This window comes from Dermacentor variabilis, chromosome 11, assembly GCF_050947875.1.
Source record: "Dermacentor variabilis isolate Ectoservices chromosome 11, ASM5094787v1, whole genome shotgun sequence".
Taxonomy (NCBI): Eukaryota; Metazoa; Arthropoda; class Arachnida; order Ixodida; family Ixodidae; genus Dermacentor; species Dermacentor variabilis.
Window position 1 is genome coordinate 69,360,697 of NC_134578.1, and position 24,975 is coordinate 69,385,671.

Genomic DNA, 24,975 nt, shown 5'->3' on the forward strand with positions numbered 1-24,975 from the left:
CTACTCCAACTCTAATGAATCAACAGCCTTTTCATAGTGTATGAAATCCATGCAGAAGGATTGATTGTACTCTGCAGATTTCTCGATTGATCAGATGAATATGATTGATCGTAGAATATCCCTTCCTGAAGCCAGCCTGTTTTCTTGGTTAGCTGTAGTCAAGTGTAGCCCTTATTCTACTGGAAACTGGGTTGATAAATATTTGACAGAATACTGAAAGAAAGCTGACGGGCCTATATTTTAAATTCTTTAACGTCTCCTCTCATGTGGATTAGTATAATGTTGGCATTCCAATTCGCTGGTACACTTGAAGTCAAGAAGCATAGCTTATAAAGGGCCGCAAGCTTTTCAATCATGGGATTTCGTATATCTTTGAGTAAGTCGACTCTTACTGCATCTTCTGCTGCCGCTTTTGCAAGAGTGAGGATTTGGGGCTTTAAATTTTATACAGCAATCCGTAGCACCAATATGCTACATTAAATAACAAAAAGAAGCTAGTGCTGAGAAGTGTTTAGAAGAATAAGTGCATAGGGCATTTGGCCTGCTATATGTGTCGTCATCTGTCACGTGGGATAACAATGCATGCAGATGATTCCAACATAATGCATTCCGGAAAACATGAAGGAGGGTAAATTTACGCTATATGTATATAAATGTGATTGAAGCTTCTGTGTATCACGGTAACACGATGCAATTGGAAACAAAGCAAATAAATTAACTTTTGTTTCACTCTAAGCCTCTAACTATTTTAAATTTAAGTAGCAAATGAGGAGACGCAGCTTTCTGTAAATATTTTTATCGCTAACAAGGCCATCACATTTGTGATGTGCAATTTCTTGACGTATAACCAAAGAAAGAAAGATAATGGCAGTTAGAAAGGACGGCCCACTTACGCAGAAGGTATGCTTGCTGTCTGGTCGTGGTAACACCACTGTATTTGACAATAGTCGATTATCTGAGGTCGGCTAATATGGGCCGGCTTGACGAATGTTGCAAACAATGACAAATTCCTACTAATTGAAACTTAACATAGTACAGTGTGCTAAGTTTTAACGCTGTGTGTTTGCTTTGAACAAAAAAGCTGCGAACAAGGAAGATGCTGTAAATAATAACGTTAACGTTCGTGTATGCTATTGCGCACGTTACTAATCAGCATAAATGAACGTATAAACAGGGGCAAAAGAGTTAGTACAAATAAAATTCTTTGAGAGAAATAACTTAGAAGCAGGCTAACAGAACTACTACACAACTAACTCCGCGCTTTCAAACACGTTTGAAATGTTGATGAAGGACTGTGACTTAAGGTGAACACTGGTGCAGTGGTAATTAAATTTATAGGAGGAAGCCGGAACTAAACAAATTTGTTTCAGCATTTAACAAAATTCCAAGGCAGCATCAACAAAATCCCAGCAAGCAAAACTTACTTTGCTCATCAATCTTGCTTTTCTGGTTTTATACATTTCCAAACACAACACAGCAGTTTCATAAGCGAAATTGTTCTTTATATATTTGCTTTTTAGCTTCTATTTGATATTGGTATCCATGGTATTGATGTGCATTAACAAGTCTCATTTTAGCCTTGTATATGGTAATGAAGAAGCTGTTAAGTAAATTCAATGTTGCAACTTTAGAAAGTTCTTTTGCCTGGCCTTCTCCCTTAGGTCCTTACCAGAAAAAATTTCTATTTATTACAATTCGACAAAATCAAATGCTGGGCCAGTAAATTATGTGGCCCGCATCTCTACGCATCCCAAATACAATGAACGCCATGCCATGAAATATGACATCGCACTGTTGAAGGTAACGGTTTTTGATTGTTTTCCTGATGGAGATAAAAACTTGCAGTTTTTCATAATTTCTTAATTTCTGTTTACTTGAACTTTATGCAGAGGAGTTCTATAGTATTAATTAGCCAGACATGTAATTGAAATAAGGATAACTTATTGGAATAGGAAAGAAATCAAGCTTAGTATACTTAGATGTGCCACCACATTTCGCAGAAAGAAATTTTGCACGCATGTTTTCTAGGGCATCACCCGCCGTGGTTGCTCAGTGGCTATGGTGTTGGGCTGCTGAGCACGAGGTCGCGGGATCGAATCCCGGCCACTGCGGCCGCATTTCGAAGGGAGCGAAATGCGAAAACGCCCGTGTACTTAGATTTAGGTACACGGTGAAGAACCCCAGGTGGTCAAAATTTCCGTAGTCCTCTACTACGGCATGCCTCATAATCAGAAAGAGGTTTTGGAATGTAAAACCCCATAATAAATAATTTATTTAATGTAACGAAGTTGTTCAATAACTTTTAATATGAGATTCAATTTTCAGGAAACATTCCTTCATGAATCGTGTCAGTGGACACCTTTACAAGAATATAATCGCTGTGGTAAAATAGGCGCGGACATTCCGAAAAGCGAGATGCATTTCTTACGTATATCCTATACGGTGCTGGGTGTTTTGCTGTTGTCTCTTCAGGAAATATTTCCGTTTTACTTTGTCGTTCATTTACGTGCCAATAATTATGATGCCTACGTTTTTATAGTAGGCTAGTTTCATTACAGGTGACCCGACGGTATATAGCACTAAGAATGTATCGCATTCGTGGCACTAATTTCGTAGTCATCGCAGATGCATGATCGCTTGCATGCGACCGATATGAATATTTCCGTAACCTTCTGACTAGATGTAGTTATATTTTGCTGAAGTTACACCTGCACGAGATCAGTTATCTGTGTTTTTTAACAGAATTTTATTACTACCCTTGTTTTATAGGTTCGAAATAATTTTAGGTTTGATAGATTTGTTCGACCAATATGCCTTCCCAATAGAGATATTACTGTGGGACAAAGGCCATTATTATCTGGCGGCTGGGGAAGGATTAATTCTAGTAAGTCATGCTTCATATTTCTTTGCGCTTTTTTTCATCTATGCACCTAGCTGTTCTATGCCCAATAGAGGTATTTCCGGTGCGAAGCGTATGTGATGACGGACGCGCTCTTATGTACTTTCTCTTCAAGCATGCTGGTTTTCCGTTGCAGAAACACAAAATTCAATTTAACAGCCCACAACAGCCGCAATTTATTGATGCCGGACTAAGTACAACTATTCAATTATCGTATCATGACCATCCAACTAAGGTACCACTTTTTGACAAGATTGTTTGTCGCTTTTTAAAAAGATATTCGTATCTAACTCTTGTTTCTAAATGTTATATTTAGAAAGCTTTTTTTATTTTCTATGACTGGCACATCTGCGGAGCAATTTTCTATGCCAGGTAAAGAATTGTGTTGTATCCTAGCAAACTACCTAATTCCACCGTTACCATTTTAGAAGAGCAAAATTTAGCCAACATGAAATAATTATGTCGGTTTAGTATTTTCACTGAATTCCCTGTGCTACGTTTCGATTAAATAGAAGCCATTGTAATTCACTTCTGTAATTCAGTTCACAAGGTATTGCGCTCGACGCTTACGGCCAATCTGTAACTAATGTATGCACAGTAGGCGCCACCCTTGTGTAGAACTCGGGAACGGCGGCTGCTGGGGCGCTCAGGAGCCAGCCAGCGACGTCTAATGGTAGCAACTGGCCGCGTTTCGCCTAAACGTGCCCAGCAGCTGTCCGTAGATGAAGAGGAATCGTTAGTTGAAAAGAGGAAACGTGCAGCAGCGTCGTGAAGGGTACGTGTACGGGAATTTGCGCTTGGTAGAACTCTTCTAGCAGTTGCAACTGGTTTACATTGCCATGCATACGTGGTAGGTTTGTCTGGTGGTAACGTCATCGCGCGCCGTACGCTCTGTAGTCCAGTGAAAGTGTGCAACGGTGAGCCAACGATGGCGGTCTAATCTCGCGTGCACAAGGGAAACAAGCACGTCATATTCCGTCGCGAGCATGGCGTCAGGACACTGAAGGAGGGGATAGAGCTTGGGCGCTCTATCGCACGGAAGATAAAGTGCACCCGTGCGCGGACAATATATCATGAAAGCGTTTTCCTTTGGGAGAGCAAAGTTGGCCGACGACGGCTTCTAGCTTTGCTTGTGCTGTGTTCTCACCGCTGAGTTAGCGTAGAAGGGGTAGACAGTACGAAGGTCATTTCAGTTGCTGCTGTTGCCGCGATTCCTCACCCCAGCGTCTTGACAGCGAGTGCCCGTGGTCATCGAGTGTAAAGTGTTCATCGGCGCCTGTGTGTGCTGTCAGCAAGATAGGCAGTTTAAATAGTAAGCCAATGTTTAGAACGGGGCGTTCTACTTCGGCTGCTGGTGCGTATGGCGCGGCAGAGTGAGCCATGTCTTGAATACGATCTCTGATGCGTGAAGGAGCACCGAGGGCCGCTAGCGTCGTGTGCGCTTTAGTACCTGTAGGCTTGTGCGTCACCCGCGATCATGAATTGAAATGCCACTGTAACTTTTTGTATTCTGCCTAATCCCATATTTATTCCTAATTTATCAACATTCACAAATATTCTAATTATATGAAAAGTGTCAATGGGAAAATTGTAGAAGATCATGAAAAACTCCTGATAGAGTTTTCTGTTGCTCACTAAGTGCTGTATAAAAGTGGCCTTCCGAACGCAATAGCAGCACCGGAATACACGCACAGTACCTCGAGTAGCCAGACGTGCGTCAATATTGCGTGTATTTGCGGGCTTCATTCACGCTCGGGAAAAGACTTTCATGTAGTGAGATGATCAGAGTTACCAGAAACAAAGAGCATTCCGTTATATCGCGACGCAGCAGTCACCACTACAGGTTTCACGACGATTCTAAGTGGCCTCGTTCCAAATTGATTGCCGTTCGGTGCAGGCACATTTTCTTGTGTACCAGGTATGATTGTCTATAGTACCTCGCACGCCATGGACGGGAAGTTGTGGTATATGGAGCCTTGCTTCTTTCAATATATGGCTTTGTTCAGTGAAGGGACTGGCTACTGCTTTAGGTAAATTGTGCTTTCTATTAGCGTCTGGCCATTCAGTCATGTATGAATTTGCTCTCCAGTTCGCCTATGTATTGTGTGCCACAATTGGCAGCATCTATAAATTAGACGGTTTAGAAAGTAGAAAGTATGCTTGACGTGCAGGTGAATCTCAAAGTTATATTGCGATGGTAATATCACGCTGTACAACTATATATATGAATTGTAGATTTTACAAATTTGCATGCAGAGTACACCGGATGACCCTAGTCACAGGATTTCTGCTTTGTATTTCTCCATAATTTAGTATGCACACCAAGAATCTCATCGTATTTAGTGTTGTGCCTGTGGGCTACTCTAGACAGGTCGGAAAAGATAAGTTTCTGCTTGCTGGCTGGCATTTGGTACTTATTGCGGATGTTCAGGTTGGGGAGTGCATTTGAGAATTTAGTATTGTCACATGGTGGTGACGTTGAAGAACACAGTAGCAATACTGGGAAAGAAAAAACTAACTTTTATTGGCCGAACCTGTGCCCACAAAAACAGGCTACTCTTATAGCACAACGAGAGCGGCGAACACAGTCGGCGATCGTCGAAACTCTGATCAGCGGGTCAAGCGCGCCGGCTTTTATACAGCAGACGTCGAATGTTCCAGACTAATCGTTGGGACCCGCGTGCCTTCCACAAAGTTCTACACCATTCGCGTCCGGCGATGACATCAGATACCATAAGGTTCGGCGACAACAGACAGCGGATAGAAGCATCGATAACTTTCCAGAAACTTCGGATACATACAGGCGCGTCCCGTGCTGTGCGATAACATTTGTTAGGTGACGAAACGTGGTCGCCCGATAAAGATAAGTACACGTGCCAGTATTAAGACGCCTTGTTGCTTGTGTGATCTTAACTCGGCTCGGTCAACTTTAGTTGCATCGGCCTAGGCTTTTTGAATGGCAGCGCTGGAGTGGTTCCTGCTTGATAGCCTTTCTTTAGGGTGGTCGAATCTATCTTGCAATCTTGGCTTTCAGCGCAAATGCAAGGTGGTAGTGTGGCTCCCCAGAAATTCTGAACAACATACCTATTTCATGATGTCTGCGACAATGGTTTCTAAACTTTAGGCATTACTTGCCAAAATATTTCCTGTGAAGCGCCGTATTTAGTATCCAATTGTCAATATATATTGCTGTGTCCAGAAAGAAGGTGCTCTCAGTTGAAGGATCCGATGTAATTTTTTTGCTGAGCAAAAGTAATTAACGAATGTTACAGATTTCCCTTGACTGTCCAGATGATCTCGCCAAAAACAACTATATTGACTATTTATCGAAGCTATCTGTGGCGAATGTCTGTGCAACGAGATAGAAAATTCCATAAATATATTCGCGCTGGTTGGTGCACAAGGTGTAGTTATACTTGTATCTTGTATTTGCAAGCGGTAATTGCTCTCAAGTTTGAAGTAGTTATATATGGGAACTAATTCAAAAAGGCATAAATAGACCTCAACAGAGTGTTGAGCATTGTTTATGGAGAGCTTCTTCAGTCGAAGATAAAGCTTTAGGGATTGGCAAGTTGATGTATATGGCCGTGATGGCTAGCGTGGCGAAAAGTGTTTTGCAGTAGCGTGCTTTTATTATAAACGTCGTCCACAATTATCAGTAGGGGGTTATCTTGTACAAATGACGAAGTGTTTGGGGTAAATCTCCAGAAAAGCGGTCAAGAAATGTGCAGAGGCTCTCTGTCTGAGTGCTTAATACAATTGGGCACCCTGGAACGTTACTTATAGTTCAGTGAGGGGAATTTTATGAATTTTCGGAAAGGAAGTTCATAGAAGCGTCCTGAAGTTTTGCTGCCTGATTCAAGAAATCTGAATTCCTGCGCTGTTGTCAATTCCTCAGGAAAAAACCATTTCAGCCTAGCGGTAATGAGTTGTCCATATGGCAATTTCGGCTCGTTGTCAAGCTTACGGTAGTGTACCGGTGTTCACGATTGTTTAGGTCTCTGTAATCTCCTCGTGCTAGCATTTAGCTGCTGGCCAAATAACACTACTTCCGCCCTTATCTGTTCCCTTAATGACAATGTCGTAGAAGGAACTAATATTGCAGTATATATAATTCTTGGAGGGAACTATTTCTAAGGTGGCTTAGGCACCATACATCGGCTTACAATTTCCTAAATGACAGTGTTAAAATACAGTTCGAGTCTATATCTTGATTTGGCTCAGGAAGCTAGGTGAACTGTGCTCTATGTCGTGTCATCTCGGTGTCTAGTTCATTGTCTTCGAAAAACATGCCTAATGCGCATCCGTTGGGGGAATTATGTAAGGTTCTTGAGACCAGATTTATCGTTTTTTTCCGTGGAATGGAAATTTAGAAGCTTGACAAGCACGCCTATTTCCTCCTCGTTTGATATTTTAGAAATGTCTACGGCATTTGACTGGCTTAATGTTGTGGAGACTTCAGCCGCGTCTAATGTTTCTAGATTCGTGTTCCCTCTACTTGGCCTGGTGTGGCTGTTTGCAAGTAATGTAGTTTTTTTTTCTTTTTAAAGTCCGTTTTTTTGCTCGGTTCTCCGAACCAATTTTATGGACTGCTATTCATTCTATGCAGTGTTTCTTAAAGGGACACTAAAGCGAAACAATAAATCAGCTTAGACTAATGAAGATTGTTTGAGAACCCTGCAGGCAGTCATTTCAAGAAAATAGTTTGATTAATAGATGAGAAAATGAAGGTTAAAATATCAGTATTGGAATTTCGTGCCGAAACCCCAGCGCAGTACGTCAGCGTCACATCAGGGATTCCAAATATTGTTTCAGCATTTGGGCCGCGTTTGCTGAATAAAGGTTCACGAAACTTGCAATGTTTATTATTTGCTTCCGTTAGAACACAATGTAGTCAATCTGTACCGCTATATATAATTAGTAGGCACTAGAAGATGCCATCGAAATCCAAGACGTCACAGCTCCAGGTGCGAGAACTTAGGTAGGCGTCGCCACCCGTATTTCGTTCTTGCGCTTTTTCTTTGTTTTCCCTCTTTCTTATTACCCCGGTATAGGGTAGCCAACCGGACGTTATTATGGTTAACCCCCCTGCCTTCTACTTATCTCTTTCCCTCCCTCCTTCTGGCTTACCAAACGTCTTATCGTTGTAAGAGTGGTATTATTTTGGTGTTGTAGAACGGTAATTTACTGATGCAGAAGAAATCATTTTTCACTTTAGTGACCCTTTAATGATATACAAAGTGAGAGTGACGCATTGTTTATTATTGTTTCCCAATTTGCAAGATGGCGGGGGCGGAGTGTGCGTAGAGCTGTGATAGCATTCAGTGCAAGTCTTTTAGGGATATATATTGTTCTTCGTACAGCCTGCGAATGTTTTGAGAGAGAAGGCGCAGCTGGTAGGTTTTGGTATGTTCCCTAGCCTGCAAATGTTGAATGCTTCGTGGCACATGCCAAACTAAGTAGAAAGGTGAAGGCAACATCCGGTCCCTGTGGTCACCCCAGGTGCTCTGCATGCAAACATGTACAATCTGCTATTATAGATAAAAGTACAGCTTAACACTACTTTCACAAGGCAACTTCAAATTTTCCTGCGCATCAAGGAAGGCAATCTACTGTCTATAGTGTACCACTTCTTATAAACGATACATTGCTGAGCAGGACAACAAATTCACAAAAAACTGAACGGCCAAGGGCAGATACAAAGCGAAGTTGATCCGAAGCTGTTACCAGCAATATCAATGAACGCGGAAAATATTTATGCTATGGAGGAAGCCTTTGTATGCTACAAAGAAATTTTCATTCACCGCTCGAGAGGGAATATACGGAATCATACCCCATAAACATATTTGTATGCCTGCAGCGAACGGCAGGGACCATTTAGAATCGCTAGAAGGTGTGCCTTAACTCCTTAAATGTGGACATGAATAACATAGATACAAAAGCAGTCGATGCCATCCGCTAACCTTGATTCGTAAGCTCACCTATTGCCCCAACCCGCCGTGGTTGCTCAGTGGCTATGGTGTTAGGCTGCTGAGCACAAGTTCGCGGGATTGAATCCCGGCCACGGCGGCCACATTTCGATGGGGGCGAGATGCGAAAACGCCCGTGTACTTAGATTTAGGTGCACGTTAAAGACCCCCAGGTGGTCTAAATTTCTGGAGTCCTCCACTACGGCGTGCCTCATAAAGTGGTTTTGGCACGTAAAACCCATAATTATTTATTCCCCCATTTAAAGCTCTTCTTTGTCTCTCCCCTACGAATCAATTAGCAGTTTGTGCGAAGCCTCTGAACACGCATCAACCATACAAGGCTTTCTTCAATGTTCACCTGCCCCGTCATGCTTGTTCTACCGTTTTATTTCTTTTGTCTTCTCTTTTATGTAATACCGCCATCGCCACGTCACAAACTTCCAAACATTGAGCATATCGTTTCGGCGCCTCTGTCAAACACGGTTGAGCCACTTCTGTAAACAGCCACGACGCCGCCTACGTCGTACTACTGAGGTTGACCTTCCTTGAAACACAAACCCGTTCCCTCCCCAACACCCCCGGTTCTGCCTCCAATACTTCACGTGGCCATGCTAATATGTTCAAACATTTGCCTGCGCATCGGCTTCTGGGTCTCTTAGGTCATTCTTTCAACTTTTGTCGCTGTCTTGCTCGTGCGCGGACCGACTTTTTTTAGCGAATAGTAGGGGAGGTTGGCGCCTTTTTCGCGGACCGGCTTACATGACCCCTTTTTAATCACACATATGCACGCGGTTTTCTGCCTCTATGGCTTGTCTTGAGTTCTCTTAGGCTTTCCAATTTTATCCGCATCCTACACCGCACTCTCTTCCTTGAGTTTCCTGCCGGCTCCGACCTCTCCCACTCTCTTCCCCTGGTTCTTCAACACCGTTCTCCCCGCGCAGATGCCTGGAAACGCGAAATGACAGCGTTCATCTTCTTTTCAGTCTCTTCCTTCACTGTCGGCCGCGGCCCAAAACGACCGCACACGATGTCACGCAACCAAACCGCTAACAGTGCTCTCCCGAGCATTAGAAAGCGGATTTCACAAAGACAGGTCCCCCTATTGAAACGTAGGACAGCAATTTCTGAGGCCCTTTTTTCTGCTTACATAACTTTTTTTTACTAAACTTTTCTCAACAAAATGTTGTGTGATTATATTTTGTTATTACCATTGGTTACTGAACCTTTAAACTTCTGCTGAAAGCTGTGATTATAAAAAAAGCCACGCACACTGACACTCAACGAGGATGTACAATTTTTTCGGACTCATGGTCTCCCTTCCTTGCCTTTCTCTAAATTGTGAGTTTGCCTGTCCTAGGGAGCACACGATAACATGTTTAAAGAGTTACTTTGCTTTTCTTTATTTTTCTAGAGATACCTCCCGTCGTCTCCGAAAATCTGATGTATGTGCAGATTTACGCATTGCCTCAAGAGAAGTGTGACTATATCATAAAACATATCCGAAGTGAGAATATAAGTGGATTTGATTCCAAATATGCCCTGTGTGCCGAAGGGTACAATGGAAATCTCTGCGAAGTAAGTAACAGCGGCGACAGTCTTGATGGCGTACATGCGCATGAGTAAATATTGTGCATTTATGGCTATGTCAATGTATTACGCACGCAGGGGTATCTATTGATGCAAAAAAGAATAACAAAAAAATTATGTTTGGTGTATCTAATTGCTTACTGCCAAAGCCAGGTGTATGAGTTGCTCGCAGTACTGAAATCTTGCGTATCATTTTCGGGTTTCTTTAGTGCAGTCACAGTTTAAAATGCAGAAAGATTCAATAAGTTCCGGCATTGGTTGGTCGTTGGGCCTTACAATTATCGAATTGCTTCAGAAGACTTACAAAAACCCAAAATCAGCGAAATGACTTCAATGACGGAACATCAGTACACATTCACCCTGTCAAATCCAAATATAGTTCCGCATCAAGGAAAACTCTTTGAACGTGTGCACCTTCATGTCGCGCCATGGTGAGTTCATTAGCGAAATCCAAAACAATAAAACATTAAGCAGTGGATTCACAGAATTCCCAATACAGACGCATTATGCTGCTTGGCAACAGAAGAACAATTGATATGCGCCATTCTTAAGAATCTTCGACAACAATAGTTTGAAGGCAAACCTGCGTTGAAGGCTGAGAACCCCTCAGGAACAACAGGGGATCGGTGTATCATCACTAAGTAGGAGAAGTGGTTGATTAGGAGACTGTTTCTTACCCCGATATTGCAGCATGACAAGGACAACCTCGAAATTCCACCAACGCTTTTGTAGCGTTAAAACAATCCTCATAAACCTGACGCTTCCACCATGCATGTACATCACCAAGAAACCATGCGCTTATACAGAGTCTCACCGCTGCTCTTAATAAAGCCAACAGTCCTTCCAACTCCTCCTGGAGCTTGCAGGCGGCCGTCTGCTGCAGGGCTGCGGCTCGTGCTCTCCGCTTGGCCGATATCAGTGAACAACTCCTTTATTATGGCGCGCTTGGGCTGCCCCGCGTCGGCGCGCCTGGCTACTCAACTACGGCGGGGTACATTCAACTCTCAGCGAAGCAGATTTATATCCAAGGAAGCGTTTAATGTTTCCTAATTGCGCTTACATATCAGTTGTAAAAATGCGACAATTACGTGTATAGATAGAGAAGCATTTTGAAACACTGTCAGTAACAAATTACCAAGTGGTGCCTTTGAAGGCGTCTATGAGTCAGCCCTGAGAACGTGCGCTATCGCGCGTCTTTATGGATGGCGTTCCTCGCCAGACGTGGCAGGCGCAAGACGCCTAGACGCAAGCTTGCACGCGTCCGCACGTGCACGTGTGGTCTGGGGTTAATGGCGGCGCTCTAAAACGCCAGGTGATGAAGTTTATTCAGGAGTCGCTCACAACAGTGTGCCTCCTAATGTCACTGTGGTTCTGGAACCTATAAGTCACCATACGGAATGTGTGCTCGAGCAGATTAATGTTCTTTGCTGCGAGCCCATCCGGGTGCATGAGCTGAGGGTCACCCTAGGACAAAGCAAGCGACGGAGCGCTCCAGGAGCGGATGGAATCACGATCCAGATGCTTCGGAACCTGCAAGATTCAGAGCAAGATCGTGTCCTGGAATACTTCAACGCCATCTGGAGCACTGGGGCTCTCGCAGACAGCTGGCTCACCGCGTGAGAGGCGCCAGGATAACCTTGGAGTGAAGAGGAGGCCTAAACACTTATATTCATGTGCGCGCTGCAGTAAAGTACATATATAGGAGCAAATGAAATATGAGCAATTATCATGCTTGTGAAAGGACATGACGACTGCTTTCTTTAAATTAATGTTCATTTGCCAGAGTTCGCACCATCCACAGAAACTTAGAAAAGATTGATTCAGAGTTTTATGATCGTTAGGTGGAGAACGCAGTCGTCAGCGTATAGCCGAATTTTTACCTAAACAGCGTTTAGGATGTCGTTAATACAAAGCAGAATAAGTAATGGCCCTCAAACAGAAACTTGGGGTACTGAGGAAGATAATGATGCGTCGGGGGAGTTAATGAATTAAAAGAAACATACCGCGAATAAATATAAAGAAATATACGGATGCACTGAACGAGAACAGGCTTCGTTCATGAAATAAGGCTGTGGTACAGTATCAAATGCTTTGGAGAAATCAATGAAGACCGCATCTACTTGACCTAAATAAAGAGCAACACTGATGTCATGTGTGAATTCAGTTAATTCAGTCACTGTTCTAAAACCACTAGAAATTTCACGCTGAGCGCTGCACAAAATGTTATTAGACTCGAGAAAATTGATGTGTTTATAAATTATGTGTTGAAGGAGTTTGCATGCCTGAGAAGTGAAAGAAATGGACCTATAATTTAGGAAGGATTGTTTCCGCCCAGATTTGAACAATGAAGTGACTCTAGCCTGTTTCCATGAACAAGGAACTGTACAAGTAGGCAGTGATTTCTCAAACATTAATGTGAGGTATTGACAGGTCCAAAGCGCATAACTGTGAAGGGACACATTGTTCACATTGTTTGGCCTGCAGCCTTTCTTGGTGTCAAGGTTTAAAATATGGTTCAGGAATCCTTGCTTACATATTGTAACATTGTTAATTGCACGGGACACGTTAGTTGTCGGGGAGAAGGGAGGCATTTCGCCATTGTCCGGTGTAAATACTGGCTGAAAATATTTATTGAATGCTGTAGCTATAGCTCCAGAATCACTTATTTCGGAATCATCGAATAGAAATATCTGGGTGGTATTTTGCATGGGCAAATATAAACTCCAAAACTTTCTTGGATTATATTAAAGAAATTACAGTGAACTGATAATAGAAGTTTTCAGCTGCGTCAATTTTTTGACGAAGTTCTTTTGTCATAGAGCGAAACTGGGCATTTGTTTCGGCATTCGTGTGACGCTTCTGACGCGCTCTTGCTACTCGACGCTTCAAATGAAGTATTTGCCTTGTCATTCTTGAAACGTCAAGATTTTTCTTTTTTGTTTTTAATGGCACATAGTGCTCTATGAAAGTATGAACAATGTTTTAAAATGGGATACTACAGCATTGAAATCACTGGTAGTGCATAACCGGGTCAATCTGTCGAATGAAGTGCTTAATGCATAAAGTATGGTCGTATCATTTGCATGATTACACATGTAAAAACTGGTACATTCATAGTAGCGCCTTGAAACTGAAAGACTAATAGTAGCAATCCGCAGATGAGATGTTCAATGATCGCCGACTGTGCTCGCTCCTTTCGATGTGCTTGCAATGTCAATTGCTTTCAGGGGCACAATTTCGCCCAAGAATCACTGTCATTACACAGTTCTTGCTACTGTGTTGTTCAGCGTGAATACAACGTGAAAATGTGTCGTGTCGCTAAGTATGAGTTCGTAGTCATGATGTTGTCGTGGTCATTTATTCTCATCATTCCAGCTGCGCAATCCGGTGGCCGTCATAGCATTCTTCTCACGTCCCGTCCTCATACACTCGACGTCATCCTATTATCCTCATGCCGACGTCGTCACACTCTCGTCATTGTGCCATTGTCAGCCTTTGATATTCGTCCTCTCCTTGCGGTCATTCTGCGCGTGCCATACCGCCTTTGTCATTCGATCCACGTCATTCCTTCTTGGTCAGTACGTCTTCACCAATGCGTCAATGTGACACCGCGCTCCTCATCAGCAACTTTGCCAAGCGAGTGCTATAGCAAAGTAGGACAATTCTGTGTGTATGTCGTATGTCACCGAAGGAAGGAATGTCTCAGTACGATCGCTACGTAAAGATGTTCAATAAATGTCACTTAATAAATATGGCATGTCACTACGCCTCTCGCTACGCTGAACTTTAGCACGACGAATTTGATGTTCTGAGAGCGCGCAACACCGAAACTGGGAGGCTGCAGCGAGCGCGAAACCACGGATTGGAGACGACGTTCTGCTTACGCAACCCAGCAGCGGGCAGCCATAGTGCCACGCCACCGTACGTCTCACTTTCTTGATGGAAAGTGCCACACGTTTAGAGGACATGACACAGAAAGAATGCACAGAGGAGAGTCGCCGAACTTCAATTGAACTTTTCTGCGGAACAATTACACGAGCAGCAGTTGCAGCGCGGAACATTAGAAACAACACTGCCAGAGCGCCCTTTCTCAGCACAAAAGCCGATAATGATGTCTCACTTCTCGACAGAAAGTCCCTATCTGCGCGAGCTTGAAAACACGTTTCTAACCACGCTATAACACATTCTACGCTCTTCAAATCCGTGGTCTTTGAAGCTTATTGCGCAAATGTATATCTTTTTTCTTAATAAATTAAGTGACGCGGCGCCAACGAAACCCTGTTCTTTTTAATGCAATATACATTAAACAATTCCCTCTCGTTTTGAGCCTTGAAAATTCTGAGTATGAACGTTTCTCTGTACAAGGCAGTACACGGGCATTGAGGGGGTTATCACTTGGTTAACCAATGCAAAATGTGCAACCTGAACGACAAAAGGTGCAAAAGGTGAATTCGAATCTTTGGGATATTGAGGTTGTTCTGAAGCTTTAGGAAATGGTATATATGCTTAATTATATACGCAAAGGTAATTAAACACATAGCGTTCATCTTTAATCTGACATATAGCAATCGCGTTTTCGCATATAAATAACAAGTCCATCTTTCTCATATCCTTTTTGATTTCGCTCTCTCTCTGTCTCTTAGTGGGCTTTTAATTATTTACCGGCTCGCCTTTGCAGAGCAGTATGCGGAGGAGTTTATGCATGTCGGCCAAAACTGCCTTGTTCTCATTAGGTTCCAATTTCGCTCTCTCTGCGTCCGTCGAAAATTCTATATATCAAGTGTAGAATATGTTGACAATATGATCCTAAAATTGTATCTGTGATCGGAATATACTGCCGCGCAGTGTTCTACGGGATAGTATTACTTGCAAAATGTGGCAGAAGGCCAGAAATACGGCACGTGGCAAAGCTCGATTGTTCAAGCCTCCCCCCCTCCCCCTTTTATTCGCATTCTCCTTTACAGGGCGATTCTGGTGCCCCGATGACCATGAGACGCAAAAGTGGAAAATCTGTGCAAGTTGCCATACTAAGCGCTGGACCAACTGGCTGCAACTACGAGAGTATATATTCAATGAACGTTCGTGTTTACAAGTTTTTGTCTTGGATAAAAGACGCCCTCAGCGATCCTGAAAGCTGGAAAATCATTGAAGGTCGTAATCATGAATTCATTTAGTAGCGGGCATTCTAACTGTCATATATTTTCGAAATAAAGGCGCATAATTTGGGCGGCCTCAGATGTAAAACCTGTCGCATGTTGTGCCCTCAATAGACCACCAAGTGAAGACGTCTGCACATTTACCCAGCTGTCGTTTCTTAAATAGTTTGGTAAGTAAGAATTGGAATCAATTTGACACTTGTTAACCATAAATATTTATTCTCACGTGCAGAAATCATCTACTTTATTACGTGCGACACCGCATTAAAGGAATATATCTTAAATTGATGCTTGAGAATATTCAAAATTTTGAAAAAAAATACTATCGACTATTTGATTTCTATTCGATTAGGGAGTTCAATTTATGCTGTTGTTAAAATATACGAAAGCACTTATTGAATTCTAGAGGCACACAAAAACGATGGATGTGACCACTTTTCCGAACGGCATTACTTTTACAAAACGGCATTAGCTCCAGGAATATTATTCCCTAATTGAATGCGCATGCGACATCACTTCTCTTCAATAATTGCCAATCATCGACAATAAGGTAGTGAGCAAAACGAGAACAAGGTGAAAGCAGGAGCCAACCTTTCGACAAGTGGACTTGTCTTCAAGGCGACGTATGCTTTCTTCGCCACGGTATGTATAGGTGGGGTTCCTCTAAAGGGGAGAGCGTGTAAGGCGAGAGGGTGGGGCAACAGGTAGTGTCACTCTTAGGCAGCACAAACTGACATATTTTTTCTTGATTTATTATTTCGCCACCCTTTGGTCACACGATGTCGCTATTCTTTTCGAACAGGTTTCGATGCGGTAGCACATGGGAGACTTCTCGCGTTCAACAGGAATACCAGTGTACATGCGCCTGGAGGCATACCGTTACTTCCCTGTATTTGTGTAATTTCTCGTTTAAAACATCCTCACATATCCGTTCGTCAAATTGCTAACGGTATTACATGCATGTATCTAACTATATCAACTTCATTTTTTTTACTTGATATGGCTTTCATTTCTGTTGTCAAGGTGGGGAGGGAGGCTTCTTGTTTAATATCACATGTAGCGTTAAGTGTCGTATGTAACGAAAATCTGTAGTAATAATAACATCACTTACATATTCGCAAGTTTACTACCAGGCGTCCTAATTTGACATGGATAGGCAGCGGAAAGTATCCACTACACATGCATGCATCTGTAACGAAGGCATATGGCGCCATTGTTGTGCCAGGCTTAAAGTAGTCGTAGCTAAGTTTAAGCTCTCGCTCGGCATTCAGCACCATAGATCGGCACTACGCTTGTTGATCCGTGCAGGACCGGTTGTGTGTGAGAGAGCTCTCTCTCAGCCATAGTAGGCACGCATGATTTATCAAACAGAGACAAGGGCTTATCAGGAGTTAGAAGGCTTACAAACTCTGAAATTAGCGGCAAAAATTTGTTGTCTGCTCGGCTATGGCGCGCTCGCGTTGGACAGCTGCGGCGCAGTAATAGCCTGAAGAGGGGCACTTGACCCGCAAGACACAGGGATGACCATATGCATCCATCACCTTTCACTACGGCGGGTCAAGCAAGAGTAGGGAGCGAGCAGGATTGGAAAATTTGATCACAGGGCCCTTGCGAGCTGCGTTGTGGGTCAGGCACGTAAGCTAGGAATCCACGAATAGATGTGATTTGTGTATTGCGTGAATGTGATCCCGGTACTGCACTACCCAAACATTGTCTGCAGCCCAAAAGAGGTTTCATGTGCCCCACTGCTGCTTCGTCCCGATACAGGCAACGCTGTTATTTTTCTTGTTGCAGCGAAGCTGTCTGTGGCTAGGACACGGAATTTTATGGCGTTTGCGTGGCAAAGCTCTCCCCTAAAAATTCCCCTTAAAGAGTAAGGGTGAAAGAGCCAACAACAAAAACAAATGCATATCGCAGCTCGCGGCGGAGCTCGGTTTGAGGGCCACCTTTTACCAAAACAGCACTCTGTCGCAGCTGCCTCTGTGTGAATGTATGACGTAGTGCGTCACTACGTCATATTGCGTGACCAATGGAAATTTTTGGAGCCATTTCGGCTCCACCATCGGTACGGGAAGGCCACGCGTGATTCGTACGCGTGAAGAGCAGCGTATCCACGAGGATCGAGAGCGAGAGCAGCGGCACGACAGAGACCGCCCACGTCGTTCCAGTCGCGCGGCCCGAGAAGATGAGCGTGCCCGCGATGTTGTACGTAATTGACGAGCAAGAGCCGCCAACGCATACCGCGACGCCGAGGATTCCGCGAAGAGAAAACGATGTCACGACGGTGCCGCGATACGACGACGCCTAGAGAAGGTTCGGAAGAGGCTTTGTCGGTCGCAACTTCAGTTCAGGTTGCCGAGTACCTGATTGGATATGATTCGATAACGACCTGTCGGATATCAACGGAATGCGGACCGAAAAGTAACCATAAAAGGCGGTAGATGTGCTGATGCGGTGCGTTGCGGGTGAGAACGTTGGGGAGTTTCTGGTAGGCGGCACTTGTAAGGAAGCGGTGATAAAGGGTAACGTGCCTCTGTTCTTTACAAGGCGTGTACAGAGGCTAAGCTAAAGGGTGTGGTTCCATGTTTTTCAACGACGAATGGTTACGCGTATCCGCATGTGCCGGCGCATTTCCGGAAGCTCCACGCCCATTGGTCAGCTGCGCTGGTCATCCGCTTTCACACAGTGGAATGGCTGCTAAATTTTTACCAGAAGGACTCCACACACTTTGTGTTTCTGTCTGCACAGAAATGTTTAAGAAATGTTATTGATTTTACTATCTGGAGGTGGTCTTCCCGAAATACTTTGATTCAGTTCGCATATTTTGCTATTTAAACACCCGTAATTTATAAAGAAACAAAAGGGAATTTCTATAGCTCTAGAGATAAACAAAGCAGGTAGTTATACCAGAGCTACAAACGGACTTATCGAGGAAACTAGGACAGATTAAAAACACGTCAATAAATTTTTAATAATCATCTGGTGGTTACCCACACTGCAGGGCAAAGGCTTCTCACATACTTCTCCAACTACACCGGTCATGTACTAAATGTGGCTATGTTGCCTCTGCAAACTTCTTAATCTCAATCGCCCACCTAACTTTCTGCTGTCCCCTGCTACGCTTCCCTTCTCTTGGAATCCGGTCCGTAACCCTTAATGACCATCGGTTATCTTCTCTCCTCATTACATGTCCTGCCCAGGCCCATTTCTTTTTCTCTATTGCAACTAAGATGTCATTAACTCGCGCTTGTTCCCTCACCTAATCTGACCTTTTCTTATCCTTTAACGTTACACCCATCAATCTTCATTAGATAACTCGTTGCGTCGTCCTCAATTTAAGTAGAACCCTTTTCGTAAGCCTACAGGTTTCTGCCCCGTACGTGAGTACTGGTAAGACACAGCTGTTATACACTTTTCTTTTGAGGGATAATGGCAACCTGCGGTTCATGATATGGGAATGTCTGCCAAACGCACCCCAGCCCGTTCTTATTCTTCTGATTATTTCTGCCTTATGATCCGCATCCGCGGTCACTACCTATATTAAGTAGATGTATTCCCTTGCCACTTCCAGTACATCATTACCTATCCTAAACTACGGTTCTCTTCCGAGACTGTTAAAGATTAGTTTTCTTCAGATGAATTTTTAGACACACCCTTCTGCTTTGTCTCTCCAGGTCAGTGAGCATGCATTGCAATTGGTCCCCTGAGTTACTAAGCCAGGCAATATCATCCGTGGATCCCAAGTTACTAAGGCATCCTCCATTAACTTTTATCCCCAATTCTTCCCAATCCTCGAGCAGTATATATATATATATATATATATATATATATATATATATATATATATATATATATATATATATAATACCTCCTGTAAACACGCTGTGAATAGCATTGGGGAGATCATATGTGCCTGCCTGACGCCTTTCTTTATTGAGATTTTGTTGCTTTCTTTATGGAGGGCTACGGTGGCTGTGGAGCCGCTGCAGATGTCTTTCAGTATGTTTACATATGGCTCGTCTACACCCCGATTCCGTAATGCTTCCATGACTGCTGAGGTTTCGACGGAATCAAAAGCTTTCTCGTAGTCAATGAAAGCTATATATAAGGTTTGGTTATATTCCGCACATTTCTCTATCACCTGATTGATAGTGTGACTATGGAATATTGTTGAGTAGCTTTTACGGAATGCTGCCTCGTCCTATGGTTGACAAAAGTCTAAAGTGTTCTTGATTCTATTTGCGATTACCTTAGTAAATAGTTTGTAGGCAACTGACAGTAAGCTGATCGGTCCATAATTTTGCAAGTATTTGGTGTCCCCTTTCTTATGGATTAGGATTATGTTACCGTTCTTAAAAGATTTCGGTACGCTCGAGGTCATGAGGCATTGCGTATACAGGGTGGCCAGTTTTTCTAGAATAATCTGCCCACCATTCTTCAACAAATCTGCTGTTAAGTGATCCTCCCCAGCTGCCTTCCCCCTTTGCCTAGCTCCCAAGGCTTTCTTTACTTCTTTCGGCGTTACTTGTGGGATTTCAAATTTCTCTAGCCTATTCTCTCTTTCATTATCGTCGTGGGTACCACTGGTACTGCATAAATATCTATAGATCTCCTCAGCCACTTGAGCTATCTCATCCATATTAGCAATGATATTGCCGGCTTTGTCTCTTAAAGTATTCATCTGATTCTTGCCTATTCCTACTTCCTTGATTGATGTTGACTTTCTTTCAGGTACAGATAGTCACACGTTTTCCACAGGTCAATGGTGAGGGTATGTGCGGAGGAAGCATCATTACACGCAATGTTGTGATCACTGCAGCACATTGTTTTCCTGCCACGTGCGTATTTTTTTGACGCCTTCGACTGCCTTGACTTCTGATTTCGGAAAGCTTGTGTTAGATATAATTGTGTTATGTATAGTACTTACAAAAGATGCAGGTGTGAGTGAGGTAAAGACGTCTGATGCTTTGTGCTTCAAATGCTTGTACTGTAAATTCGTGCGCAGAAAAGGAATGATGATTCTCGAGCTTAAGTAGAGCCCAATTTGCCGCATTTCAATTGCGTAATCTTCAAATAACAGCCTCCATTCATTTCAAGAATATTTCTATTGTTACGGCTATGTGTATACGTAAACTGATTAAAAATTTCATCATAAATGTACAGGATAAACAATCATAGAGAATACATAAAGCGTAGAAAAACTGGAAAGGACAATTCATATCTTAATCAACGCCTCTTTCCTCCGCAATCTATAATTTCTTGATCCGCTTGTGTGGTCCTAATAACGGTTGGAATGTTGTTTCAAATATGGATAGGCGCGTGGTATAATCTCAGCCACAAAAGTTGGTTCCGCACGATAGTTCTCCAGCCTCCTGAACATTTGTTTATAAATCCTCATATTATTTAACCTCATCGCTCCCAAGATGGAAAATAGTGAGGAGAGGATAACCTGTAAGGCGTCAAGAATAATGCACAGTCTTTGTGAAAACTATGCGGACTACTCTGCGCCAGCACCATACACGGCTTTAGTATATGCGCTGTTGATAATTGTTACCACTGGATGGTGAGAAGGAAGCTTCCGTTCATTCTTACTTATGGAATGCCTCGCGAATTTTCGTAAACAGCCTCTAGTCAGCTTCCTAGTTGCAGTAAACGTAGCCCGTTTACTTTCGGAAATGACGTACATAGGAAAACTAAGCCGCGGAACACGTGTGGTAGCAAATATATCCAGAAACATTAAATTTTAGAACGTCATTATCATGATCATCAGAAGCAGCAGCAACAGCCTATATTTATGTCAACTATCAGTACGAAGCTCTCTCCCTGCGTTCTCCAATTACCCCTGTCCTGCGCCAACGCATTCCAAACGGCCCATGCAAATTTCCTAATTTGATCACCCCTCCTAGATTTTGGCCGTCCTCGTCTGCGCTTCCCTTCTCTAGGCGCCCATTCCGTAACTGTAATGGTCCGCCAGTAATCCATCCTACCCATTGCATCGCCAGCCCAGCTCAACTTTTTTCTCCTAATTTCAATTCGAATATCGGCTATTCCCGTTTGCTCTCTAGTCGACGCCGCTTTCTTCCTGTATGTCTGTATGTCAATGTTACGCCTAACCATTCTGGTCCCATCATTTTTTGCACGGTCCTTAACTTGGTCTGGAGCTTCTTCTTCCACATCGCACTTTCTGCCGCATAGGTTAGCACCGGTAAAATGCAGAGACTACACAGCTTTCTTTTGAATGATAGTGGTAAGCTCCCAGTCAGCATCTGACAATGTCTGCCGTACGCACAACGATGCATTTTTATTCGTCTGTAAATTTCGTTCTCGTGATCAGAGTCCCCTGTGATGGTAACGTACATTGGTAAACGTACTCCTCCGCAGACTCTAGAGGCTGACTAGGGATCTTCAACTCTTGTTCCCTTCCCAGGCTATTATATATTATGTTTGTCTTCTGCATATAAATCTTCAACCCCACTTTTACACTTTCTGTGTTAAAGGGACACTAAATGCAAATACTATGTCGCCATGGATTCCTCAAATACCTTTCTAGACATCTCACAATGCTTGTTTCGAGTCAAGGAAAAACATTTGAAGGGTTCGAACACTTTTTTCGTAATTCAAATCTTCCGTCAACCAACCGGGGGAGTGGTAACGTTGCATAAACTATCGAGGCGATTTGCTTCCGTCGGAGAGTGAAACGGCGCCCGACAGACGGCGGTACTGAGCCAAGACAGATAAAGTAAGAGCGGCGGATTCTCCGCTGCCGCTGCTTTTTGGCCAAGTGGTGTAGACCGTTCGGTATCCCGCAACATCACATAGAAATTGGATTATCTGTTACTAGCAGTTTGTGCGAGATCCCTGAGCCAGCAAAACTACCGCAGCACTACGCGATAACTACTGAAACGCGATAGCGTGGGCGGCGAGGAGTCGAGAGAAAAGGAAACCGTTCGATCGCCCGCGTCTTGTCAAGGGTAATTTTAATGAGTTCTTTTGTCTAAACCTTAAGCAGAACGGGACAAGTAGCATTTTAATTCATCCTATAATACAAGGATGGTTTGTGCAACGATTGCTTGAGTATTAGTGACAGAATTTAACTGAGAAGTACTTTCGTTACCGGACCAGTACTCGAATTTCCCAGGGGAGTCTCTAATCATCTCCTGTATTCACTTCAATTTCTTGATTATTAAGGCTCTCTTAGCAGTAATATATACCCCTTAGAGATTCTCAAGCACTAATATTTCACTTTAGCTTGACAATATTGACAGTCGGTGCCCAGCGTCAGCGGGATCTAGATATGTTCAGCGCTGCCGTTGAAAGACGTTGCAGATTGGCTGGAATCGTATGAACGCACCAGCAACACCAACAAAGGGGACGATCCCCTAAAGCTCCGCAACGCCACCTTCTATTTATCGGGCGTCGCCAAGCTGTGGTTCAAAAACCACGAAGCCAATCTCCACCCATGGACTAGCTTTAAAACCGGCTTCGCAGAAGTTTTCGGCCGCCCTAGCGTGCGCAAAGTTCGCGCTGACCAACGCCTACGAAGCCCATCGCAGCAAACTGGTGACACGTTCACCAGCTACATAGAAGGTATCGTTGACCTCTGCCGGCGTGTCAACGCGACGTTGGCGGGTTGACACGCCAACGTAGTGTCGCTGACGGTAGCGCGGTGACCGTGGTCGGAATGTGTACTGCATGCGTGAGCATTTCCGGCCGCCATACTGTCGTCCTTTTCACTGTTCTTGACCAATGCCCCCATGACCTCATCCTAGGCCTAGACTTCCTCTCCGCCCATTCAGCACTCATCGATTGTTCCTTAAGTACTGTGCGTCTTGACTTGCTCCTACTGGACGTTCCTCCAACACCACAGGAAATTCTCCTGAGACCTCCTGATTTTGTCCCCGTTCCACCAATGTGTGTGCTGTGATGGAATGCGATAAAAGAGTTCGTCCGTGCTGCGGTCGCTCGTACGGTGTCGCTGCTGTCCTCAGCCACGCCACCACCCTCGCCTTTGCCGGCCAACCTTCGCCGGGTCATCCAAGAGGAAGTGTGCGCAGCTCTCCCTTCTGCCCGGGAGACTCCGCCGGTGCCGCCTGCAGTTGCTTTTCTCGAGGTGACTGCACCTCTCAGCTATGCCGGGGCTCTCGCGTGGCCACCACCTCCAACCTTTGCGCCATCCCTATCGGTCGTGCCATTGCGCCCAGACACCCTTGTGTGGCTTTGGGCTCCCGACGTTCCTGCTGGACTATCATCCAAGCTTGTCTCCAAATATCAAGGACCCTACCGTGTTGTAGCGTAGCCATCGCCTGTGAACTATATTGTCGAGCCTGTCGCACCACCTATGGACCAACGCTGTCATGGTTGTGAAACCGCCCACGTACAACGCCTGAAGCCGTATTACGACCCTACGATTCTATGTTCACCATGAGTCGCCAGGAAGGCTCCTTTTCCTGTGGGGGGCAATTGTAGTGAAGAGGAATGTCTAGCAGCTCATGGAAGATTCTGTTTAGTGCTATGTACTCGAAACAGATGCAAAGTGTTCGCCTAGACATTCCACCTGATCTTCCAAGCTATATCCTTCGATACTTACTAAGGGTACAGCATGCGTCTGCCAGCCCACTAATTGATTCGCCCTATTCCATGTTTTCGTCTCGTCCGTGTAGGAAGTTATACGAGAGATTTACTTCGCCTAACTCTCCCTTTTTGCACGTCAACGTGATCTTCTACACTGAGCCTTTCTTTGTTTAAAACAAATTAAGTTTTCGGCGGTTGGAAAGTCCCGAAGTCGTCCCCAAGCCTTCTTTTGGCTTTTCCGTGCATTTTTACATTCTTCATTCCACCAAGGATACGACGCTTATTCGACAGTCCGCTAGTCTGACGGATGCATTTTGTGGAAGACTGAATTACAAAGCCTGTTATATACGCCATGGCACTGTCTATATGAAAAGAGGCAATAACATCCCGGATTATATATGTTAGCTCTCGAAAAAGTTACCTGTTGGCTGATTCAGACTTTCACCCGGGAGCGTGTGGCAAGCATCCATCCTGTTTTGTTAAGTTTAACATAACTGGGAAGTGGTCGCTTTGAAAGGGGTTATTGAGAACGGACCACTGAAAGTATGGTATTAGTGTACTGGACACTGTGCTTAAATCTATCGAGGAGTATGTATAATATGCCACGCTGTGGTACGTCGGCTCTTCGTTTGTTAAGTATAAATGCTCCTGAGCAAAAGAATGTTTTCAATTGGGCGATGTCTCGCACTGCAACGAGAGTCTCGCCACAAAGTGTTATGTGCGTTTAAATCTCCAACAACTATGCATGGCGCGGGTGGTTCATTTATGTAGTTTTGAAATTCAATTTTAGTAA

General features: G+C 43.9%; 1 protein-coding gene and 1 long non-coding RNA gene across 2 annotated transcripts in view; one reads left to right on the top strand and one right to left on the bottom strand.

The window, feature by feature from the left end:
- Window positions 1-24,975, bottom strand: part of LOC142564374 (transmembrane protease serine 2-like) — a 113,393-nt gene that overhangs the window by 85,101 nt on the left and 3,317 nt on the right. The window lies entirely within an intron of this gene.
- LOC142564736 (uncharacterized) lies at window positions 2,776-15,687 on the top strand. The gene is made up of 3 exons (XR_012824664.1): window positions 2,776-2,884; window positions 10,280-10,443; window positions 15,420-15,687. It is a non-coding gene; the product is annotated as an uncharacterized LOC142564736 (long non-coding RNA).